Source organism: Piliocolobus tephrosceles, chromosome 9, assembly GCF_002776525.5.
Source record: "Piliocolobus tephrosceles isolate RC106 chromosome 9, ASM277652v3, whole genome shotgun sequence".
Lineage (NCBI taxonomy): Eukaryota > Metazoa > Chordata > Mammalia > Primates > Cercopithecidae > Piliocolobus > Piliocolobus tephrosceles.
This window is the reverse complement of record NC_045442.1, coordinates 23,526,695-23,549,014: the sequence shown is the minus strand read 5'-3', so window position 1 is coordinate 23,549,014 and position 22,320 is coordinate 23,526,695. Positions and strand designations below refer to the sequence as shown.

Genomic DNA, 22,320 nt, shown 5'->3' with positions numbered 1-22,320 from the left:
ATTTTATTGAACTTTTGAACTTCTTGCCCACGTGTTCTGAATTATGGTATTGCATGACCATAGAAAATAGTGGTAAACCAGTCTGTTTACATATGCCACTCAGCTGCTTATCGCTATTACCCTTAATTTCAGAAATATTACATGTGGTACTTCCTGAACATTAATTTGCTGAGAAATAAGCATGTTTTGGGATAAGTACTGAGTTCAGTGTTCCATATTTGGCAGCTGATAAAAAATATGGGTTGCTGAGTTTCATAGCATAAGTATTTGGTGATGGTATTATCTCAGATTCAGCTTTTAATGAATATTTACAATATTAGTATCTTATTTTTCCTTGATTTTTTTTTCTAAGAAAAGCCCAGATTAAAACAAAAATGGATAAAGTATAAGTGAGTAACTGTGGCAGCTCAATTGTCTAACAGAGAGGCAGGCATCAGAGACTTTGATTCCTGTCCTAACTCAGCAACTTAGTAACTCTATGTCTTTGAGTAAATCCCTTAACTTTTCTAAGCCGCAAGACGGATCTTAGTCTATGTAATGGAGCTATGATTTTTAAAAGTTGTTTTGAGCATAAAATGAAATAAAGGATGTAAAAGTGCATTATAAACTTGAAGACACTATGCTGATAGAAAGAGATTACACAGCTCCTTCTAATCAAGACTTTCTTTGCATAGTTTATTAAATGACATAAAGCTCATTATACAAATTTTCTCAATGGAGTAAGACAGTAATGGTCAAATGAAACATAAATCCATGCTAACCACTATTAAATCTTTTGGCTTAGCTAAATGTGCAGACTATTATATAATCCCTGTGGTAGCATATGTATGAGTTTGTGACCTGAAGGCTGTTGTGTTACAAGCAGATTTTTGTAAGTCAGCAAAGACAACTGAAATCACATCACAATTCCAGTGTTCTTAATGAGATAACTAGCTGCATCACTGCTACCCTTCCTAGGCTCTTGGGTTTAGGGAAAGCCTTAATCCTCAAACTAACATAATTCACAACAGGTTCTGATGATACTCAAATGTATATAATCTTTAGTTCCATGAATAAATTGCGTACTAGAGTTACTTTCATTTTGCATTTGCAGACTTTCTGTTCTTACATTGAATGGCATGTTTTCTAATCAACTGATTCCTTTAATGATTAATTTTAGGCACAAACATAATATTTACAAAAGCAGGAAAGTGCAATTGAAAACTAGCAAAGAGTAAGAGAATTAGTATCAACCCCCTTTTATATTGGGAATTAAAACTGTTTTAAAGATGACAGCACAGCCGAAGTAAGGGTTTTTTCTCCCTATCACAAATAGTAGTAGGCATTAATAATTTTTAGAAGTAGGAAAATACCTTTCCTATGCTTGGGAAATAAGTGGAATTTTTTACAAAATAATTACAGGACTTAGAGTAGAAAGTGAAAAATTAATTTTGTGGTTTAGAGTATTAATTTGCTCTAAGAGTTAATAGAAGGAAATGGGAAATGGGCAAATCAGATTTGTCTAGTCAACACTGAATGGATTCCTTAAAGTATTGAATTTGAAACAATTGGCACAAATTTAAATTCTGAGATCTCTATACCAAGTAAAACTTGAAGTTACTTTTTATCTCACCTTCCTCAAAAATACCCTTACCATGCACCTGGAGCAAAGGAAAAACCCCTTTCTTTTTATTGGTCTTCTTTAGCTAACATCACAGGGACTATTTGGGCAGTGGCTATACTAATGGGAAGATGGGATTATAATTAGATTAGTTTTGGTTCTTTCTAGACCCCTGTCTTTATTGGAAAGTTCTTTGGATTCCTGTGGTCAGTGATATAGGGAAACTCTAGGTTCTTAACAGTTTCTAATTATTTCCTCAAGAGTTCCTTAGGTTGCAAAATATTTTGATGCCTTGTGGATAAGAGATGGGCTGGGGTTAGTGACCCAGTGCATTTTTTCATGCCCCAAATTCTCCCCCTATCAACGCTTTCTCTACCCCACTCTGCACTTTTCTAATTGGCTATTATATGACAACTAACTCTTCTCTGCATTGAATATATTACATTGTTACTTATCTAAAAATAGTTGTCAGTAATTTTTCCTAGTAGTTCTGGAAAATTCTTCTTTCTTAAAGATGCAGGAAAACAATTTAACTGACCAAGAGGTGTTTTTTCAAAGACCCAAAGTTGAGAACTAATGCTTTCAAACTTCTGGCCTCAATCAGTCCTCCTGCCTGGGCCTCCCAAAGCGCTGGGATTATGGGCTAAGCTGCCACTCCTAGCCAGGAACTAATGCTTTAGATCTACCTGTACTCAAGCATTATTGTTCTTTGGAGTCACTTGGTGCTTCAAGATTTATTGATGTCTAAATCTCACTGCTGAGATTTTGATTTAAATGGTGTGGGTGCAGTCTGGGTACTGGGATTTTCTTAAAGCTCTTCATCTGATTCTAATTTGCAGTGAAGTTTGAAAACCACTGCTCTAGTCAATAAAACTAGGTAAAACTCCAGGAAGGCAGGGAGCTTGTTCTCCACTGAGACCCCGGCATGTAAAATGGTAAACAGTAGGCACTCAACAAATATTTTTTGTTGCAGTGAAAGAATATACTTCTTAAGAAACACCGTAAAGAATAAATCAAGCATTGATTCTCTGAAATAATCTATAGGAGCTAATGATAAGTTAGTGATGAAGTATGGATTCTTTTGTGTATGTATGTAGAAAAACTGATGCTAGATAATCATTTTCAAAAATTGTAGATAAAAATCTTTGCATGACTATCAAGTGGGAATATGCTATCATTTCCCTTGTGCATATTTGCATTTAAACCCACAGGGACAAAATGATTTTCCCACTGAAGCTAACTGTTATACCATGAAATATTTCTTTGATTTAGTTATTTTCTTCTTTATCTCCTGAAGATTTTTTTTTTTTGAGACGGAGTCTCGCTCTGTCGCCCAGGCTGGAGTGCAGTGGCGGGATCTCAGCTCAGTGCAAGCTCCGCCTCCCTGGTTTGCTCCATTCTCCTGCCTCAGCCTCCCGAGTAGCTGGGACTACAGGCGCCCGCCACCTCGCCCGGCTAGTTTTTTTTTTTGTATTTTTTAGTAGAGACGGGGTTTCACTGTGTTAACCAGGATGGTCTTGATCTCCTGACCTCGTGATCCGCTCGTCCCGGCCTCCCAAAGTGCTGGGATTACAGACTTGAGTCACCGCGCCCGGCCAAGACTTTTTTTTTTTTTTTTGGCTTGCCATATCCATGTTATTTTGCTTTTCCTTTGTACTTTGGGTTTGTGTGGTGTATTTTTTGAGGGGGGCGATTTCTTTTGCAAAGAAAGGCAGCACTCTGCCTCTCCTTTTTTCAGGAAACACCTTTTTTCTGTGTGATGCGGTCAGTTTTTGTCGTTTCCACTTTAATATGAACTAAGAAGTCATCCTTTTCCTGTGAACAGGAAATTTCCCAGCTGTTCATAGATTGTGGAGCTGCCTGTGAAAAAGGGCAAGAGCTCAGAATTCCTTCCTTCGATTCTACATGTTCTTTATTGCTTTCCCTATATTGCTGATCTTTTCATTTCTAATGTGTACCATCTGATTGACAAGATGGTGACTTCCTGTTTGAGAGTTAGCTCTGTTCTTTGTGTATCATGCCCATGGTGATAGTACTTTTTGAGGACTGTGGCAACACTACTGTGCTCTCCTCTGATGTAAAGGGTAAGCTGGGAAATCAAGACATTGAAAGGAGTATTAATTTGAAAATAATTCCTTAGCATTTTCTTGGGGAAAAAAATGCTCACCACCTCCTCTCTTTTCTAAACACACCATTGGAGGATGTCACTATTTCCTTTGTATTGAGCCTTTTATGTATGTTGAACTGTTATTTGGAATATGATCTGCTGATGTACCTGGGCACCTTTAATCAGCATCTAAGTGTCTAGCTCATGATTCTTTTCAGTATCGCAAATCCGTTCTAAAGTGGAACTGCAGGAAGGATCTGCCATATTACTGTTAAATTATCATTGGTTGCAAAATTTTTCCCAGTGCTTACAATACTGTCTTCCTTCTTTCCTTGACTCTCATCTTTTTAAATTATAGTTTATAAGTGACATTTAATTTATAAATAACTTAAAAATTACATTAGATCCATTGTGAAGTGCTCTCTTTTCACCTCCATTGCCTTGGGCCTGGGTTAGGTGCCTTGTCTGTTAGCTGACATAGTATCCTATGAAAGATAAAGGAAATTCTATTTTTTTAGTTATATTTTGGTACCATGGAAACACTTTCAGAAATGGAAAACTAAAGATCACCTATACAGGCCGGGTGCAGTGGCTCATGCCTGTAATCCCAGCACTTGGGGAGGCTGAGGCAGGTGAATCACTTGAAGTCGGGAGTTTGAGACCAGCCTGGCCAAAATGGTGAAACCCTGTCTAAACTAAAATACAAAAATTTGCTGGGCATGGTGGCACATGCCTGTAATCTCACCTACTCGGGAGGCTGAGGCAGGAGAATCGCTTGAACCCAGGAGGTGGAGGTTGCAGTGAGCTGAGTACGCGCCGCTGCTCTCCAGCCTGGGTGACAAAGTGAACAAGACTCCCTCTCAAAAATAATTAAATAGGCTGGGCGTGGTGGCTCACACCTGTAATCCCAGCACTTTGGGAGGCTGAGGTGGGTGGACCATGAGGTCAGGAGTTCGAGAACAGTCTGGCCTATATGGTGACACCCCATCTCTATCAAAAATAGAAAAATTAGCTGGGCGTGGTAGGTCACACCTATAGTCCCAGCTACTCAGGAGGCTGAGGCAGAAGAATTGCTTGAACCCAGGAGGTGGAGGTTGCAGTGAGCCAAGATGATGCCACTGCACTCCAGCCTGGGTGACAGAGCGAAACTCCATCTCAGAAAAAATAAAAAATAAAGATCATTCATACAACTACGAATTTCTTAAAGGCCAAAGCTGCTTTTGTCTTTCTGGATACAACCTGTTTATTCTGAAGAGTACAACCAAACACATTAGTCCCCCATGGCTTTTAATTAGGGACATCATGATTAAAGGTTATTCTGTGCACTCTCAAAGTACTTCTCATCCATAGACTTGCTGACACCTCATCAAGGCTACTTGAATGGATGTATTATACAGGCCTGGTCAAAGGGTGAATGTGTGCTAGAAATGTGAAGTGAAGAGAATAGAGTTGAGGCTTGGAAACATTTTTATTTTTTAGACTGCGACTTCCTGTTCAGCTGAGAGGATAGTCCTGTAGCTTTACTGTTAGCTAAGGAGACAGTCTTGTAAGCTTGACAGATCACAGCTGTATCCTGTACTTTGTGTGAAAATGTATTTGCTTTCCCTCCTGTTCATTTCGTTTTTCTAATTTCCTAATATATGGACGTTTATTCCAGTGTTTGATGGAGTACGAGGTTGGATATATGCCCACATGAGAATGTGAATAATAGCTAAATACTAGGGTGTAGGCAGATAGTGGATTAAATATGGGGTGTGTGTGCTGCAAAAACTAAATGACAAGGAAAACCCTCCTCTGAATAAATTTTTACAAGAAAGTCCCAAAAGCACTTGGATATTTTAGCCTAGTGTTATAATTGAAGCAGTTGTGTTATTTCTTTGCAAATCACACAATTTCTTTGTAAAGAATCCAATACTTGCTCTGTGTTCTAACCATTCCACCATTTTATTCTCTCTCAAAGCCCGAGGACAACTTCAGAACATTTCTTTCATCTCACTATCCTAAAAATCTTTGCCACTGGAACAATGTAAACTACTTCCTTCCTTGAGATTTTGCGCTCTGTCTGAGCCTAATATACTAGTAGATTGTGTCTATTAGCACAGATTCATTTTTTGACATTTGGACAGACAGAACTTGAAGAAGTTTTTGAGTATCTCATCTCATTTGAAGTGGATGTTTCATTGTTGATACAGAGGAATGACAATTACCGTGTTCCATAGGAGGTGGATTCCAATTTAAGCATTCTTTCCTGAGAGGCAACTTTAAATTTTATAGAGTAGAAAGAGTACTAGCATGAAGTTAGGATATGTACATTCTGTATGGCCTTAGATAGTGACATTGGGCACCTCTGAATTCTTACAAGTGAAAAGAAAGAATTGTACTAGATGACCTTTAAGGTCCTTTTGGCTGTATTTGACATTCACTGAGCCTGAGCTTTGTGCTGTGACTATGTTGTCCTTCTCATTTTATTAGTGCCTATTACTCTGAAAGACCCACCACTATATAATATGAAAGATGAGAAGGAGGTAAGCCAGCTGAGCTGTTTGATTTAGAAAGATGAAGCCATGGTGTTCCACATGGTGAGGCTCATCCAGCGGAGCCTTAAATGACAGCCAAAGTAGACACAGGTAATGCTGATGGCTTCCTGACAATGTATGTGCTAGAGAGGGGCTTATGGATTGACTTACTCGATGACACTTTTATTGGTGTAGTGCAGCCTAGAAAAGCGTTGTCAGTCTTTTTTTTTTTTTTTTGGTGGCGGTGGGAGAGGGTGGGGTGGCGGTTTCTCTGTGTGTCCCCTTAATGCTAATTGATGTTGAAAGTCTAAATGAGAGAGGATTGACTGGAGTCAGCTTTCCTTTGGGAAAGCAGAATGATAGCATCTTCAAGAAGTGCTTTTGCAAGGTATAAAGCAAATAGGTACTATACTTCATAAACACTTCTGCAGTGCACATAAGTGCTGAAATAGATAAAATCCAGGTGCTTGTAGAGGAGGGAATGTCCATTTGCACAGAGACCTAACTTAACAAATGGACTGAATAATTAAGGGCTATTTGCTTTTCTTTTGTATTGCTGTATTATCTTTATCTGGGTACCATAATCATCCTTGTAAATTTCTAGTCTGAGATACATTCTTCACTAGACCCATTATAGGATATTAGAATTGTATGAAATTTTCAAAGGGCGTCTAATTCAGTCCTCTCATTTTCACTTGAGCAAAGTCAGGCCTAGAAAGACTTGAGTAACTTAACCAAAATCATTGTGTGAGTTAAAATCAGAGCTAGAACTGGCACTAGAACCTAGTTCTGCTGACTACTAGATTTTTACTGTTCATGCAAATTGGCCAGGCATGGTGGCTTACACCTATAATCCCAACACTTTGGGGTTCCAAGGCAGGAGGATCACTTGAGCCCAGGAGTTCGAGGCTAGCCTGGGCAACAGGAGGACACCCCATCTCTATAAAAAATAAAAAATTGAGGCCGGGTGCAGTGGCTCACGCCTGTAATCCCAGCACTTTGGGAGGCCAAGGTGGGTGGATCACCTGAGGTCGGGAGTTCAAGACCAGCCTGACGAACATGGAGAGACCCTGTCTCTACTAAAAAAAAAAAATACAAAATTAGCTGGGTGTGGTGGCACATGCCTGTAATCCCAGCTACCCGGGAGACTGAGGCAGGAGAATTGCTTGAACCCGGAAGATGGAGGTTGTGGTGAGCTGAGATTGTGCCATTGCACTCCAGCCTAAGCAACAAGAGTGAAACTCCGTCTCAAAAAAAAAAAAAAAAATTAGCTGGTGTGAGGGTGTGTACCTGTGGTCCCAGCTAATTAGGTGGCTGAGATGGGAGGATTGCTTGAGCCCAGGAGGGTCAGGGCTGCAGTGAGCTGTTACCGCACCACTGCACTCCCGCCTGGGCAACAGAGCAAGACCCTGTCTATAAAATAATACAAACCTACCTTTATATATTTGAAAGTATGAAATGTACCCCCAAAATTTTCAAAATGGTAACCAATTTTAATAAGTTAGTGAAGAAGACAAAATTAGTTTTTTCTAGGAATCTTCCAGCCTTTGCTCTTAAATATCAGAAAGTAGCATTCTATCAGCAGATATGTTTCCATATCACATTCTCTATCAGATTCTTAAACTATGAGATAAAACAGTATTGGCAAAAGTAGCATAACATGGATATAAAATTTCTATTACACTGAGAATTCAGAAAATTCTCTTAGGACAAGATTGGATAGGGCAAGATTGTGTAACCCTGAAATGTGTTAGTCTTGAACAGATATTTCAGGGTCTATTCTGATTATCTCTGCCCAGCAAAAAGATTGTGATTAAGGGAAAAAATACTTCTTAATTATTTGTTGTGGGTTAGTGGTTACATGCAGGTTTTTGTTTTCATTTTACATAATACAGTTTTGAACAATGTCTTCATTTTTTTTTAATGACTAGAAGGCCTAATTTAGATTTTAAGTGTTTTGTGAATGTGTTGTTAATGTTTTTTATCACTGAAAAATGGCATCAGGAGTTGAAGATGGGTGAAGCTGTTGAATTCAGACAACAGAATGCATTAATACTGTAACACTGCTGTTGGCCACAATGATTGAACATTGTGATAATTTATGCTGCACTATATATTTAAATCCATTGTATTGTTGAGATGGAGAAGCAGAGTAAGTGGTATACTGATTTGAGACCTAAATTTTCTTGAATTTCTGTATTATGCCTCCATGCTAAGTAGTTGATATTACATGGATCATTTATATTTTGTATAGGAGTATATATACAGCTCATATAGGAGAACTTAGATTACTTCTGATAAGAAATTGGGTATGAAAATGCTTTGGTTTTGTGAGAAAGAGGATTTAACAGTGTCTCCAGAGAGCTAAGCTAACCAACAGAAAAAATGGCATCAAGTTATAAGTTCTTGCTATAGAAAGAGAGGAAACTTTTCTTTCTTTTAAATCACTTAATTTTTTTGGATAAACTTTTAAATGCAAGTTTAACATATATATAGAAAAGTACAGAAATCATGCAGTACATCTTGATGAGTGTGTGTATATGTATGTGTATATATACACACACACCATATATATATATATATATATATGTGTGTATATATATATAGTGAACACCATGTGTAACCCATCTGAGTCAAGAACTAGAATGCTAGCAACACCCTGCTCTGGGTTCTCAGGCATTTCCCTGCTCTCTGCAAGGTGGCCATAATCCTGACATAATTTAGTTTTGAACATACCATATTCTAAATTCAAAATTTAGTTTTGAATACCGTAGAGTAGTGTTGCCTGTTTCAGGATTTTATATACATGAAATCATTCAATATCTACTCTTTTGTCTCCAGCTTCTTTTGTCCAGCATTTTTTTTTCTGTGGGATTTCTCTATGTTGTTAAATGTAACAGTAATTCATTCTCTTTATTGTATGTACTATATTCGATTTTATGAACATAAAATAATTCATTTAGATGATGGTCATTCAGATTGTTTCCAGTTTGCATCTATTAAAAATAATTCTGCCGTGAACATCCTTGTTGTGTGGTTTTGGTGTTCATATCCATGCAACTCTTCTGAGTGTGTATTTCTGGGAGAGGAGTGGCTGGCTTACAGGGCATATGTGTCTCCCACTTTTGCAGATAAGGCCAGTTTCCCAAAGTATTTGTACTAATTGACACGACAACTTGAGTTCCAGATGTTCCATATCCTTGCCAATACTTGATATTAACAGTTTTTTGTTTCTGTTTTCATTTTAGCCATACTGGTAGGTAGATAGTGGTATCTCATTATGGCTTTAATTTTTATTTCCCTTATAACTAATGATGATGGGCACTTCTTAATGTACTTGCTGGTTTTTTGGATGTTCTTTTGCAAAGTGCTGTTCAGGTCTTTTACTAATAGAAAAATTGGGTTATTTTTATTATTGATCTCGGTTTAAAAAGATATATTCTGGATTATCTTAAATGTTAACATCCATTCTTAAAATCCGAAGTTAACAGCTATTTCTTCTCTTCTTCTGAACAATGCAAGGATCTTAAAACACTCTTATTTTCTATTCTTATCTTATATACTATTATTAACCGGGATATTAGTTCACCTTGTTTTTAACCACCTGCATTTGTTATTGCTATTGTTTTATATAGTATTTTTAAAATTACATGTTTCCCAGCCTGGGCAACATGGCAAAACCTTATCTCTACAAAAATTATAAAAATTAGCCAGGGGTGGTGGCGCACACCTGTAGTCCCAGCTATGCGGGAGACTGAAGTGGGAGAATCGCTTGAACCTGGGAGGCAGAGGTTGCAGTGAGCTGAGATCTTGCCACTGCACCCTAACCTAGGCGACAGAGCAAGACCCTGTTTCAGAAAAAAAAAAAAAAAAAAAAAATTACAAATTTCTTCACCCACTGTTGTTTCTTTCATCCCAGCCTGCCCTTCCAGTTTTAATTTCTTTCTTCCTGGAATTTGCCCTTTAAAAGTTCCTTTAGTAAGTTTATAAAATTTTTTAGTGAGACAATGTTGCATTTTACTCTTATTCTCCAAAGATAGTTTTGTTAGATATACAATTCCTAGCAATTGAATATATTTCTTTGTCTCATTACTTTTATTTTGTTTTCTTTTGAAGTCTGTTGCAGGTTTAATCGTCAGTCCTTTGTAGCCAATCTGTCCCTGGACCACTCTACAAAAAGTCTCTAGCCATGATTTCCTTGAATATCTCCCCTGATTCCCCTGATCTCTCTATTTCCGCTTCAGGAACTTTGGTATGTTGGACTTGACTGAAGTCTCTTAGTGTGTGTGTGTGTGTCTGTCTGTCTCTCTTTCTCTCTCTCATTTTTCTTAGCCTCTCTTTCTCTTTCTGTCTTTTTGAGAAAGAATCTTACTCTGTTGCCCAGGCTGGAGTGCAGTGGCTCGATCTCAGCTCACTGCACCCTCTGCCTCCCAGGTTCAAGTGATCCTCCTGCCTCAGCCTCCTGAGTAGCTAGAATTAGAGGTGTGTGCCACCATGCTTGGCTAATTTTTGTGTTTTTAGTAGAGACGAGGTTTCACCATTTTGGCCAGGCTGGTCTCGAACTCCTGACTTTAAATGATCCACCTGTCTCAGCCTCCCAAAGTGGTGGGATTACAGACGTGAGCCACCATGCCCGACTTCTTTTAGCCTCTCTTCTGTATATTCCGTTTCTTTGTCTCTCTGTGCTTCATTCTGGCTGGTTTTTTCAAGTCTATATTCCAGTTTACTCTTTCCAGTTGGGTCTCATGCACTGTTTAATCCATTAAGTTTTTTCGATTATTTGGTAGTCCTTAAAATCTGCCAGTCTTTATAGCATCTTCCTTTCTCATGCATCTAATTTTATCTTTAAAGGTTTTGAAACATGAAGAGCACTTCATGTTTCTCTCTTGACTTGAGGTTTTCTGGACCATGCTGGTGTATAAACCCAAATCTCAAATCTTTGTGAGTGTAGGCCTGTTATTACAGATTAGCAAGGGAGACTTTTTCCAGTCAGTGTTCTGGAAAAAACAGATAAGGATTTTTGGTTTGGGTGTTTGTTTGTTTTTGAGATGGAGTCTCTTTCTGTCGCCCAGGCTGGAGAGCAATGGCACGATCTTGGCTCACTACAACCTCCACCTCCGAGGTTCAAGCGATTCTCCTGTCTCGGCCTCCCGAGTAGCTGGGACTACAGGTGTGTGCCACCACACCCAGCTAATTTTTGTATTTTTAGTAGAGACGGGGTTTCACTGTGTTAGCCAGGATGGTCTCGATTTCCTGACCTCGTGATCCACCCCCCTCAGCCTCCCAAAGTGCTGGGATTACAGGTATGAACCACCGTGCCCGGCCCTTGATTTGGGTTTTTAATTCTGTCTGTTAAGGGATAGATTTTTTTTTTTTTCTTTTTGGTCAACCTTGTAACTGAGAATGAACCCTTCAACATTCTGGTTTGTGTGTGTGTGTGTGGTTCTCTGTAACAACTCCCCATCTTATGGAAGTCTGTTACAGACTTCTGTAAGCCTAGTCCACAACTTGTGACTTGAAGAAAACCTGGTTTCTAGTTATTGACTATGACTCAAAATTCTTTTGTAAATTTTAAGCGGCTTGTATTTCTTTGAGATATAATTGTCTAGAAGTTTTTGAAAATTCTAAGAGTATTTCCATGAGCATAATTGTGTGATCTATATAATGACATTATGTTGAGAGAGGTTTGTATATTTAGATCCCTCTTTTGAACTCTAGCTACAAATTTTTGTTTATAAACTGATAAGCCAAAATGTTAAAGCTACACTTGGTTGCCCTGTTCTGATTGTGTTAAGAACACAGGTCTAGGTGCACTGATTGCTTTCTGGTTTAGCAAGCACACCTTGACTTTTGTATTATGGTGAAAGCAAACACTTCTTGAATGTATAGTGCCTTTTAAAAAAATTCCTGTAGGAAGATGTTAATGCTTAGAAAATAGATTTGATTAGTAAATCATCTATAAAAACACTTGAAATACCTCACTTTTTTTTCAACTTTCATTTCCTAGAGTGTAGTAAAGGCAGTAGCTGTTAAACGTGAAATCAAACAGAGTAATTTGCATCTGGAAGAAAGCCTTTCTAAAATTCTTTCTGTAGTTTCTAACCACATGATTGAAAAATATAATAAATGTATATTATGTTATTACTTCTTATTTGCAGTTTTTTAAAACTTTAAAGCAACTTCAAAGGTGCTAACTTGGGCCTTCTTTCTTCCCTCCACCTCCCCTTTTTATTTAAAGCATCATATCATTTATTATATTGGACCAGCAGGAATGTATTTAAAGGGGTTGAGAACTGTTTCAGATTAATAACTTGGAAATGGCCCACAGGAGTCACGGTATTGCTTATCTTGGAGTAAGTTTTAAGAATCTAGCCACTGAGAATTATTTCTATAAGCTGCCAAATTTAAAGTTGGAGTGAGGAAGGACCTTACACTGATCCATGTACCCGAAAATTCCTGTCAGTGTACTTTATGGGGATCTTGTAGTTTGAAGGATGGCGTAGTCCACAGGATAAAAAGTTTCATTATGACCATCAATAAGTAATGTTCTGGGTTTACACAGTTTATATATCTTTCCTCAAGGTTCTCAGTTTTTCATTTTCATGTGTAAGGTATACATTACTTTTCTAAAATACTAACAATGCCAGATGATTTTTGCTTTGATTTGCTTTGTTTTTTCATATTCCTATGAATGATTTAGGTAGGTAATACTTCTCTTTGTTTAATATTTTTTAACGTGATAGCTATTTACCCTAACTTCCTGTATACTGGAAAAACACCCCTTTTCCTTCCCCCATTTACAGGATTGTGCAGCCTTTCAGTTAAACAAAACCAAAATTGTTCACTTGCTCAGTTTCCACCCCCTTGAAATAAGCCACATAGCTCTCTATGGGTGTGGCCCAGCCTCTTCCGGCTGCCACAGTTACTTGATCACCTTATCTCATGTCATCCTTGGCTTCCTATATTGTCTTTTCATCTGCTTTCTTAGCTCCTCCTTTTCCCCCTTCCACCCAGTTTTTGTACTCCTCCTGTCACTTTCCTTCTCAGAGATTCAGAAGCAATTGTCATGGGCTTTTCTACTCCCCTCCTTTTCTCTGAATATTCTGAGGAAGTTACAGTTGGCCCTGCATTTCTGAGATTCTCAGATTCAACCAACCGCAGATTGAAAATATTAGAGTAAAAATACAGAATAACAACTACTTACATAGCATTTACATTGTATTAGGCATTATAAGTAATCTAGAGATGATTTAAAGTATACAGGAGGAAGTAAAAAGGTTTTATGCAAATACCACTTCATTTTATCATCAGAGACTTGAGCACCCTGGATTTTGGTGGCCATGGGAGGTCCTGGAACTAATCCCTGATGGATACCTAGGGATGGGTGTACATATATACTGTCCAAAGAATTCACTGAGGATTTCCTACTCCAGAATTAAACTCCTGAAATGAATGTTCTGAAAGGCAAGAGGGTTTTTTTCTTTTTTGTCAAAGTTTTGATGTTGTAGGTGTGAATTCATTAGTAAAAAGTACATAAATTATAGGCCTTGCTTTATATAAATTATATGCTCCTAGAAAGTTGGCTAGTGGCTGGGCATGGTGGCTCATTCCTATAATCCCAGCACTTTGGGAGGCTGAGGGAGCTGAATGGCTTGAGCGCAGGAGTTTGAGATCAGCCTGGGCAACATGGTGAGACCTTGTCTCTGCAAAAAATAGAAAAATTAGCTGGGTGTGGTCATGTGAGCCTGTGATCCCAGCTACTTAGGAGGCTGAGCTGGGAGGATCATTTGAGCCCGGGGAGGTTGTGGCTGCAGTGAGCCATGATCATGCCACTGTACCCAGCCTGGGCAACAGAGTGGGACCCTGTCTATAAAAAAAAAGTTGCCTGTATCTCAATATAACATGGTTAAATGCAGGCGCGATTACTATTTAAAAGAACCTGGCAAGGAATCTTTAAATAATTTACATAAATAATCCTACCTTAATTTCTCCGTTTTAAAGGGTTTTTCCTCTCAGTTTGTGATGATTGTATATGCTATAAATGATCTGCATATTCTTCATAAAAATGGAAGATTTGTTATTTATTTGTACTTCGATGTGGAAGCATCTTAAACATTAACCCTGTGGCATTTTCTCATCAATAATAAGTTGATCAAATGAGTGATCCCAGCACTTTGGGAGGCTGAGGGAGCTGAATGGCCCAGTCTCAGCAATTTAACATATCATCCCTTTCAGCTTTAAGTGTATATTTAATCACCTTAGCCCATTTTTCAGTCCACAAAAGTAACCTTTCTCATGTTATCAACAACTTTCTGGGCCAGTGAACCTTAGAACTTAAGTGTCTTACAAAACTTAATGCTTATTAGTTGCGGTGTTTTTTTTTTCCCCCTTCCCATCCTTTCCCGTTAAATCTACCTTGCTTATATTTGATGTCTTTTAAGGATTTGAGCCCATAGGGTATAGTATACTATAGTGCCACGTTGACCATGGAATTAGTTTACTGACCTTAGTATTAACCTAGAACATTCTTATGCCTCTTTTCATGGTGAGGTGGTGTCAGATTACAGTTTGACTGGCTTTCAGGATAATTAGTCTTAACTATTTCTAAGTCATTGGTTAACTCAGTGTAAGAACAAGCATTGTTTAAAAAAGAATATAAATGGCTTTTGAGTTTCTTTTCTTAGCATGCAAGTCAGAAGAGTAGAGTGAAAGCAAAAGCACATAACACAAAACTGTGTGGTTGGCCAATAGATTGTAGGCTTCCTGTAGCTTAAATTATACAAATCACTGTAAACTGTACCCAGTGGCAATTTTGATTTCCCTTTTGTATTAGTTGTAATCTGTGATACTTTTCTTTAAAGTAAAGCTATGTGTTAAAAGTTTATTAAAACGTATATTGTCTTTCTTTAATCTTTCTCCTCTTCACCCCATATATACTCATTCCTTTTAGACCAAGCTCCAGGGTAACTTGCCCTATAACCTTTCAAATAGGCTCCTTTCTCTGAATCTGTAGTATATCTATTACAAGATAATGACAGAGTGTGCTACAATTGTCTCTCCCTCTCCCCTGCCCCAACCCACTAAATTGCTAGTATTTTAGGGTCAGAGACAGTGTCTTATTCATTTCTTACATTTTCTACCATGCTACCTGTTCAATTGTAGCATGTAATAGTTGGGGAATGAATTGTTAGTAGAATAAATGTATTTAAGAAAAAAGTAGAAAAGAAATACTTGGTGAATTGATTTACCAACCTAGAATTTAAATATAAATTTTTAAAAATCTAAAATCAAAGTAGATCATGTGATCAGTACAGCTGTAGGTTGCAGAGAATAAATTGATACTCTACACTTCAGTAATGTTTGGGAGCAGTATGTATGATTCTATAAACTGAAATCCCTCTAAAATGTACAGAAGAGATACATTTACAGAGTAGTTTTGTTTTTGTTTTCATTACACCTATCATGCTACTGAATATATAGCAAATCTATCAGCCATGGAGTGGAAAAACACATTAAGATACTTTAAGGCAGGCAGAGTTATGCGGGGGTTGAGGGACAAAGATTTGGGGGAAGGGGTGCAGATATCCTGTCTCTCGGCCTGTCTTGGAAAAAGCTTTACTTATCATATCTGAGGACCCTTAAAGCATTAATTTTTGAGGGTGGGATGTGGATCTTGTCATATACAGGCAGCACAAGCTCTAGAGCTAGATCTCAGAGAGGCTGAGATTGTTAGTAGGCCTACACATCATGTGTTTTGTTTTTAGTTTTTTGTTGATTTTTTTTTTGAGGGGGAGTGGGGGCTGGGAGGAGCCAGCTTTGCCTCCTACCTATCCAACAGCAGTGTTTGAAGCTAAGTGCTTGAATTAGGTTTTGGAGGATAATTTTAGAAACATCGTTGATGAATACTTAAATTTCCCAAGTTTAAAAAAAAAAATGGGGGAATGGCTTTTACTGGGTAAAGTATTTGAAACGTAAAACATTTTTTCCAAGTAAAGAGATGTCTCATAGTTGGAAAAAGCAATTTAAAAATGCCTACAGAGCCCCGGATCCTTGGATGGAACAGCTCAAAGCAAAAGTAACATTTTTAACAATTTGCAGGGGGGAGGGTTTCAGTCCAACAAAATAAAAAAGCTCTTTAGGTCTGCTGTAGAACATTGTACCTATAATCAACACTAATGTATACTTAAATTTAAGAGGGTAGATCTCATGTTATGTATTCTTACCACAGTTAAAAGTTATACTTCAAAGACTTAGAAAGTAAAAACAAATTGCGTGTGTCATGAATATTTTGTATATTGTGGCTATATTTCATTTTGTTTTTACTTGTTTTCTATTCCGTTGTAGAACTTTTTCCCAAAACAAATTATTCATGATTGCAGATTTTTAAAATTTAAGGCCCAAATAGATTTATTCTTCACTTTTTATTCTGTGCTTTTTTATTTTTCATGTAGTCTGTGTCTTCAGGAGGTGTTAATAAAATGCATAGTTTTCAGAATTATTATGCCATCAATAGAGTCAAAGCCATATTATGTCTTTCTACCTCTAGTTTGGCAACCTTGAAGATATAATACAACCTCACTAGTTTGGTTAATTTTTGTTTTAAATGGGGATCATGCCTAATCTTTAGACCTAATGACTTACTGAATTTCAACCTCAGCTTTAATAAGATGAACTTATCAATCATTGGTTATGTCATGCAGATTTTTATCCAGAAAAGGCCTATTTTGAACATTAACCTTATTTCACTTATCCCCAACCTTGCCTTTTCTATAATTCTTCCTTTTTAAGTCTTGGATTACCTATTTTAACAAATAACCATCTATCAAATATTAAATAGGCAAGGGACATTATTTATTTAACATGTATATTATTTATTTATTTATTTTTATTTATTTTGAGACGGAGTCTCGCTCTGTTGCCAAGGCTGGATTGCAGTGGTGTGATCTCAGCTCACTACAAGCTCCGCCTCCCAGGTTCACTCCATTCTCCTGCCTCAGCCTCCCGAGTAGCTGGGACTACAGGTGCCCGCCACTACGCCCAGCTAATTTTTTGGTATTTTTTTTAAGTAGAGACGGGGTTTCACCACGTTAGCCAGGATGATCTCGATCTCCTGACCTCGTGATCCACCTGCCTCGGCCTCCCAAAGTGCTGGGATTACAGGCGTGAGCCACCGCGCCCGGCCCTAGTTTTCTTATCTGTAAAGGAGGCATCATAATAGTACTACCGATAGGGTTGCTGTGGAAGTTCATGGAATAAGTATGTAAAGTGCACTGCGTAGCAGTTTGAATTATTCCAGTGGCACTTTAACTGCTTAGCAGCATTTAGATCTCTGAGGACACAGAAGTTTGCACAGTTGGTTTTTAATCTTTTTAATATTTCATGCATTTTACTCTGATCATCTCCTTGCCCCCTATTTTTCTGTCATTTTGCTTTCCTTTTTGGAGAGTGTTCATCCTTAGTTGTTTTGTTTTTAATCATAACTAAATGCCTATTACTCAGGCATAACCATTCCGCACTTATGGATGGTTTCAGTGGGCTAAGCTCTAAGCTTTGTGCTATCTGTTGGAATACAAAGGTGATCCCAGCTAAGTAGAGGAACCCATGGAAGCAGCCAGCTTCCTACCCCAGACTAACATGAATTTAAGTAACCTGATTTAAACAGTTTAGACCTTTTTTTTCTTAGCCAGTCTTGTAGTAGGTAGAGAGGTTACTTCACATAGACATTTCAAGCTAGACTGAATGTCCCACAGAGCTGAAGCTTGCCAAGCAAAGCTCATCTCTGTGGCTGTTTTAAGTCACTAATAGTTATATGACGTTTCTAGAAGTTGTTGTCACCATCAGCCAAAAATTAAACTCCTCTCCTCCCTTCTGCTTCTCCCCTCCCCTCCCGTCCCCCAACCCGATACATCCTTGACCAGATGATGTTTGTTCAAAAGGAAAAGCCCTTTTTTTGGTTTTGTGCTTTAATTTTAGTCTACCACATGTTTGAGATGCCTAGTAGTTCCTTAACAAATCAAACTTCGTGACTTCAGGATTCATAGCACTTTAGTTGGAGACAGCTTCTCATTGTGCTGGTTTGATTTCTGGCACTTGAAAACATCTCCATTTGGAAGCTTATGGAATAAGCTTTTACTCCCCTATTTGGAGTAGACAGTTTGTCTTCTCTTCATTGACCAAGCCCTAGACCCTAGTGGTGCCCAGAGTGGGTGGCCTATCTATGTTGTGTTTGAGAATGTACAGGTATTAGGAGTGCGTGAACTCTTGTTCCGCTGATGTTGATTGGAGGGCAAAAGGGGAAGGGGAAGGCCCTTAGGACAATGAATTCAGTCATGGAGCTACCTCATTTCCTCTTTTTTTTTTTCTTAAACAAAGCTAAAATATGTTTTCAATTGTTTTGTTTTTAAAATGCCATCTTTTTTCGCTGACTTTCATAACAATGGCAAGTCATGTATTGAAAATACAATATGAAAAAATGATGTTTTACACAATTTAAATCAAACAAATATTTGAAATAAAATTGGAATTGGAGGACAGGGAGAGAAGGGGGATAGCACACTTCATGAGTTGCATACAAGCCCATACTTTAGTTGTTAAGCCTCTGGCACTCAGTATAGCATTTTTATTTAAAATACACAAAACTGAGTTGGGGGGAGGGAAGGAGAAATTTCATTGCTTGAAAGTTACCCTAGAAGATTGGATCTGTAAATTTACGTGAATCCCTGAAACAGGCATGTATGTGAGTGCCAAATAGTATCAGGACTAACCAAGAAAAACTTGCTTTTCTGCATGACCATAGTGAAAGCATTGGTTCCCAACAACTTTCACATTTATAAGGATTTTTTAAAGGGACTAACTACACATTGGGCAAGTAGCTGTGTAGTCCAGAGTATTGGCTGGATTTAACATAGAGCATGTGGATTCCTAAGAATGTCACACCTTGTCTGTGCCAATAAATCATAGGGTCTATTCTTGATACTAAATCTGATATCATTGGCAGATTTTCTCCTTTATTGGAAGGGTAATATTCAGAAGGGAGAATATTTTTTGTGTATTTTGCTCTGTGATTGGGGTGTTTTTGTGTGTGGGTTTTTTTTTTTTGCTATGAAATAATACTGGCAAGTCCCAAGAAAACTAGATCTGGATTTCATTTTGTCTCTTCAACTCTGTGTGATCTTGCGCACATTCCTGACATGTTACAAACAGCTTGTGTCTCTGAATGTGCAGTATCAGTTTTCAGTGGTGAAAGCCCCGAAAGGAAACAGACTGATTCTTCCATGCACAAACAGCTGGGCAGTTGTGGATGGAATTAATTGCTGATATATATTGGCTGTGTTTTTCTTCTCTTGTCATTTCCTTTGCAGCTGTGAAAGTGAAGTTTGACTTGAAAACACATTCTGCCATTGCAAATCCAAAAAGTATCAAGACAGGATTCTTCTACTATAATATCCAACTGGTAACTTTGAATTGTTAGTTGGAGGGGGAGATGAGGAAGAGCCAAGAGATGGCAGCAGGTGATTCATAATTACATTGATGGTTGAAAAAATAAATCAGGCAGTTGGACTATGAGAAGAGTATGTTGGAATGGTTAATTTGTCATGTGGCAAGAGTGACCTCATAATCCAACAAAGGCAAGATCAATCAACAGCCCCTCACTAGTGTCCTGAGAGAGGATGTTCTAAGCCATCTCTCAAAATATTGAAACGTTCAATACTCCAAACTGATTTATTGTTCCAATGTGAGAGAGTAGCTCTTGGCTAGAGTAACGTGACAACATGCATCATTAAAAATAATATTTTCCTGGTGTTCTCTCAAATCCTTTTCCATTGTTCATTTTAAATTCTATGTAAGCAATTATATAGTTTTTCATGTGCTTCTTTTACTCAAACTTTAGTTTTATGATTATAGGAATTCAATTAAAAATAACTCTTGGTTGTGTTTCTGAATATGCATATACAGAAAATAGTATTGGTTAAAATCACTTTGAATAATTATCAGATGTTTGATAATAGTTTCAGTAACTGATAAATTATTTTAGATACTGTTGAAGATATTTATACAGTATTTATACATACTGTGGAAAACTTTTTAAAATAAAATTCCTACAAAATTATTGAAAAAGGGGTTGAGTATAAAAAAATATGGTATGCATAATAAATTTCTTTTTTACATGTACATTTCAATATTCTACCAAACCAATTCCATAAATGACATCTTATTTTGAAGGGGCCTGTTGCTAGTTGATAATAAAATGTTTTTATTATTTGTGCATTGTTAGGAGAACTAGAGCACTGGTGAGGAGAGAAAGAGGTAATTTGTGTTCATGTTCAGTACCTCTGGAAACTGGCTGAAGTAATGTTTTAGAATGAGCAAAGCTTCTGACACCTTGAGATATGTAAAAGCTGCTGTTGCTAAACTTAGAAGTTGGCATGGTTGGACTTCCTTTATAGTACTCCACTTCCATCTAACATTCTGTTGGTTGAACTGTGTGATCTGTCTGGCATTTTATTTTATCTTTACTTTCTTCACAAACAAGAAATGAGAATATATTTTACTTCAAGGCAGGAAAGCTGATCTTCAAACATGAACTCCCCCCCAACTTTTTTAGGAGGACTAATCAATTAATTGTGACTCTGAGGCTCTGAAAATGTGTGACGATATTAATGTGCAGTTTGCTCTCACTGAAGTCGGCCTGGGTGTGTTATTTCCCCCAGAGTGAGCTCCACCCTTGCTGTAACCACATTGACTGTGGATATCTTGCTCTTTAAAACAAAGTTCATTTTTAGGGCAGTATTGCAACAGAATTGCCCCACAAAAACCAGCTTAAGAAATGTACAGCACTTCAGTTTTTTTGTAAGTAATGGATTGTCTATTGTAATACTGATTGCTCACAGCTTAAGGGGAAACACAGATAAGATAGATAGTTAAGCTTTGTGCCAGCTGCTAGTAACATGCAATATTCTTTGGGAGGAGCTTTTGGCTTTATCATTCAACTAAGGTTTTTTTCTTTTAGTTCACTTGTCTGATTTTTCCCCCCCCTTAAACAGTTTACTGAATTGTTATTTTTAACGATTTTGGGGATGACATTTACTGTTCAAATGAAGGAAAATAGTATTCTCCCAAATGTGCTAGTTATTTAACTTAAAAATGCTTGAAGTGGTGTTTTATACTGCATTTATTGGACCCATTAATAGCATAATCTGTCAATACTGTGTTTCGAGACATCGTGACATGAACTTTGTGTGTAAGAGTGGGTTCATTGAATTAAAAAAAAAGGCAGCATCTAAAAAGCCTTTTATTTGTGTCATAATGATGCTTTGTCCTGTTGCTGTTGGGTATTTGTCAGAAGAGTTGGGGCAGGCTGCAGCCCAAAGTTCTGTTCCATGCCTCATCAGTTCCGTGCCTCTGTGTTCTTTCTAGAGTTTGTGACGTGAATGGTGAGTTGAACTATAGGAGAATTATTGTTGTTCATTGAGGTCCATGTTCAGCAGTTTTTTTCTTTGCAACTGGGGTCTGTCTGACCTTTTTTCCCCCTCACACACTGAATTTCTGTTTGTACCTGAGTTTTCAATGCCTTTGGAGTATTCAATTATTCACTGACTGAAGTGGGCATGTGGAGGGAGAGGCTGTGTTTTGTGTTATCTATGTTCTCTGGTGTGTGGTCATGTGTACACTTTGGGTAAGACACTCATTTGGTGCAAGCAAATTGAACAACTGCCTCCCTTGAAATCAAAGCTGAATGTTGAAAATGACTAATTTCTGTAAAGCTTGCAGAGGTGACATTGTGTCATCCTTTTTGAACTAAGACTTCTTGGCCGGGCGCGGTGGCTCAAGCCTGTAATCCCAGCACTTTGGGAGGCCGAGACGGGTGGATCACGAGGTCAGGAGATCGAGACCATCCTGGCTAACACGGTGAAACCCCGTCTCTACTAAAAAAAAAATACAAAAAACTATCCGGGCGAGGTGGCGGGCGCTTGTAGTCCCAGCTACTTGGGAGGCTGAGGCAGGAGAATGGCGTAAACCCGGGAGGCGGAGCTTGCAATGAGCTGAGATCCGGCCACTGTACTCCAGCCTGGGCGACAGAGCGAGACTCCGTCTCA

General features: G+C 38.0%; 1 protein-coding gene across 5 annotated transcripts in view; it reads left to right on the top strand.

The window, feature by feature from the left end:
• The window catches only part of ADD3 (adducin 3), a 124,916-nt gene that overhangs the window by 46,257 nt on the left and 56,339 nt on the right, over positions 1-22,320 (top strand). The window contains exon 1 of one of the 5 annotated variants that reach the window (XM_023206589.2): positions 20,944-21,073. The exons of the other annotated variants lie outside the window; for them this stretch is intronic. The gene's annotated coding sequence lies outside the window, so the exon portion shown is untranslated. Of the gene's footprint in view, positions 1-20,943; positions 21,074-22,320 lie in introns of those variants that run through there. 5 annotated transcript variants of the gene reach the window in all.